The sequence below is a fragment of the Neofelis nebulosa genome, chromosome 5 (genome assembly GCF_028018385.1).
Source record: "Neofelis nebulosa isolate mNeoNeb1 chromosome 5, mNeoNeb1.pri, whole genome shotgun sequence".
In the NCBI taxonomy this organism is placed as follows: Eukaryota; Metazoa; Chordata; class Mammalia; order Carnivora; family Felidae; genus Neofelis; species Neofelis nebulosa.
Genome location: NC_080786.1, coordinates 115,875,777 through 115,879,161, shown reverse-complemented (window position 1 = coordinate 115,879,161; position 3,385 = coordinate 115,875,777). Strand labels below are relative to the sequence as shown.

Genomic DNA, 3,385 nt, shown 5'->3' with positions numbered 1-3,385 from the left:
TCCAATTCAGTGTTTTTGAAAATGGCAAATTTCCTCATTTTGAGATTGGTTATTTCTATTGAGATTTATGTATTTTTAAAGAATTTCTAACTGAACAATTATCATTTTCATTGTTTTCCCTAGCATAGTTTTTTGTTTGTTTTACATTTGCTTCTTTGAGTTTTATCCTTTTTAGAAATGGTTCTCGTGATTAAAAATAAGATGAATTGAAAATTTTTCCCTCTTCTTTATTTATAGACTACTATCTTTGTTTTGTGGGCAGTCTGTTTGCCTAACTTCTTACATGTAGCTTAAAAATATTGCTCAAATACAAGAATTTATATCTGAGTGTGGAGCATGAATTTGAGTTCAGTATTGGCAATGGTAAGAAAGGGAGTAAGGACTATATTCAAAAGGAGAAGAGACAAATTTCAAAAAGACCATGAAATCAGAGTTGGCAGGTATATCATGGGAAAGGAGGACCAAAGGAAATACCTAGAACAAGAAGGAATTCAGTGATCTTGGATACTTAGAAAATGAAATTTTGATAATGTTACAGTGAAATTTCAGCATACATTTTCTCTAATTTTGTTTAGGCCATTATTAGGTATTAACATTCATTCAATCATTTATATACATACACTGAGCACCCACTATCTGCCAGGGACTTTTGTAGGCACTGGAAATCTAGTAGTAAAAGAAACCTCTGCTCTTAAAAAAATTTAACTTCTATCATAATGGAACTTACAAATACTTATAGTTGTAGATGTAGGCAACTTATTTTTAAGTTAACAAAATTAGTTAACTTAATTAACTAATTAAGTTAATTAGTGTGGCTCATTTCACATTAAGAAAATATAGCTTAACTACAACTTAAAGGAGAATAATCATTGAGCAACTGTGTGTGAATAACTTACAAATAAACTATTACCAACACTGTTGAAAACTCTTGCATTCCTGTCAGTGGGCCCTCATGCTCCACTGTAGACCCCAACAGTTAAAACCAGAAATGGACAAGATCACTTAAGTCATGTTCTAATTGAAATCCATTCTTTCTTATCACACTTTCTTGAGGCATTGATGATGATTTCCAATGACCAGAACATACCATCCCCCATATCAAAAAAGCCCTGATAAGAATGGAATACCTAGAAGGCTACATTCCACACATACCCTTCCCTGCCCCTGACCACTTGCTGAACACCTACCAACCCCACCCGTGATCACCAGCCCTCTGCTTGCTCTCTTGCACCCAACTCCTCTAACCTCTCCTGTAAAACTCTAGGTGTCCATCTTGCCAGCAGAGCTCAGTTTTTGAGGCTTGCACCCACCACCTCCCCTGGCTTCCAGCACCCAAAATAAATTTCTCCCTTTTTCCTTTCCAAACCCTCATCTCTTGAGTTACTGGCTTTTCTTGAGATGAGTTTATCTGAGTTTGTTCAGCAAACAGTGTTGGCAAACGCAGCCGAGAGCTATGCTTTCTATTTGCCCAACCCCCTCAAGATTCCCTGGGACAAGGCGGTTGGCCAGGGCAGCTCACCCATTTGTTTCCTGAGGTAGTAGCTGTGATAGATTGGTAACAACTCCATATAATCCCTCCCATATTATTATTATTCATTAACTTCTATCATTTTTTATTCTAGCTGATTATGCTCTTATTTTTAAAAAATATATTTACATAATATAAATATTCCTTAAATAATTACTGCTGATGGGGCGCCTGGGTGGCTCAGTCGGTTGAGCGTCTGACTTCGGCTCAGGTCACGATCTCGCGGTCCGCGGGTTCGAGCCCCGCGTCGGGCTCTGGGCTGATGGTTCAGAGCCTGGAGCCTGCTTCCGATTCTGTGTTTCCCTCTCTCTCTGCCCCTCCCCCATTCATGCTGTGTCTCTCTCCGTCTCAAAGATAAACGTTAAAAAAAAAAAATAATAATTACTGCTGTTTTGCTTGTTTTCAACCTTAAATATGTGAACAAGTTTTGGGTATTTGAAATTTGTTTATTCAGTGATATTTTGGAAGAAACTTATGAAATGACAAGAAATGACAAAAACTAACAATTTTTTGATACTTAGAATGAACACATAGTCTAACATTGCAACAGTGTTTGTTTGCTTTGATGTTTGTTTGCTTCAATTATTCTTTATATGTGAAGCAAATGTGTCACGGAGAGGTTAAGTTTCATGTATAAAGCTAAATATCTAGTATGTGGCTAAGCCAGGCTTAGAAACCAGGAGGTTATCTCCAAAAATTTGGTTAATATATTTTACAGCCCCATTAGATTTATTTATATTGATGGCTTTTATTGTTTTTCCATTTTCACTGTTCGATTATATTCCACTGAGATATAAGATTTTTGGGGCACCTAGGTGGCTCAGGTGGTTAAGCATCTGACTTTTGATTTCCGCTCAGGGCATGATCTCATGATTCATAAGATAAAGCCTCATGTGGGGCTCTGTACTATGAAGAGCCTGTTTGGGATTTTCTCCTCCCTCTCTTTCTCTGCCCCTCCCCAGCTTATGCTCACTTTCTCTCTGTCTCTGTCTCTCTCTCCTTCTCCCTCTCTTTCTTCCTCTCCCTCTCTCAAAATAAATAAGCACTAAGAAAGACTTTTAAACAAGTTATTAATGGGTACTTATGTTGTTTCTAGTTTTTTTTTTTTTTTATTTACTGCTATTCTGTCTAAGGAATGTCGATCACTCAATTCCTATAGCTCTAATCAAGGTTTCAGAATATTTCTTTGCATGTTCACGTGCCTTTATCAGAAAAGTGCTTTTATGGCTTCAATATTACATACAAAAAATTTTAACAATGACCTGTTTAATTTCTTGATCAATCCTTGAAAGCTGTAAATTCATTCAAAATCTCTGTAAGGTTTAGTCTTCTATTTTATTCATGGATTATTTATTTTCAAATTAAAAAATTGAATGTTTTCCTTTAAGTAAAAATGTAATCCAAGATATACTTTCTTCTCATCATTTATTTTTTATGTGTAAGTTTATATAAATCTATTTTCTCTCTGAAATTTAATGTACATTGTTTTAGGACTAATGAACTGTAACCAAAATTCTTTAAGAAGCATTCACGCTTAAATGACTCAAATCAAGCTTTGTTTTGGACCTATGTTTGCTTCAGTTATGAATATGTACGCTAAAATTACTTATAACTGCATTGATATTCCTTTCTTAACTATGAATGTGACTTAGAGCAAATGTACCTCCCAGTCATAGGCAGTTCAGTAGAGATGCAGAATATAATTGTATTCATCTGTGGCAAACATGTACAGCAGGTTATGTTCATTCCATTGCTTATTTCTAAAATTAAATAATCGGATATGGTTAAAAAATATGGGCGCCCGGGTGTCTGAGTCAGTTAAGCGTCCATCTTTGGCTCAGGTCACGATCCTGACTC

The 3,385-nt window shown here is 35.8% G+C and overlaps 1 non-coding gene across 1 annotated transcript; it reads left to right on the top strand.

The window, feature by feature from the left end:
- Positions 1-1,697: 1,697 nt before the first annotated feature.
- On the top strand, positions 1,698-1,782 carry TRNAR-UCG (transfer RNA arginine (anticodon UCG)). Its single transcript has one exon. It is a non-coding gene; the product is annotated as a tRNA-Arg (tRNA).
- The last annotated feature ends 1,603 nt before the right edge of the window (positions 1,783-3,385 follow it).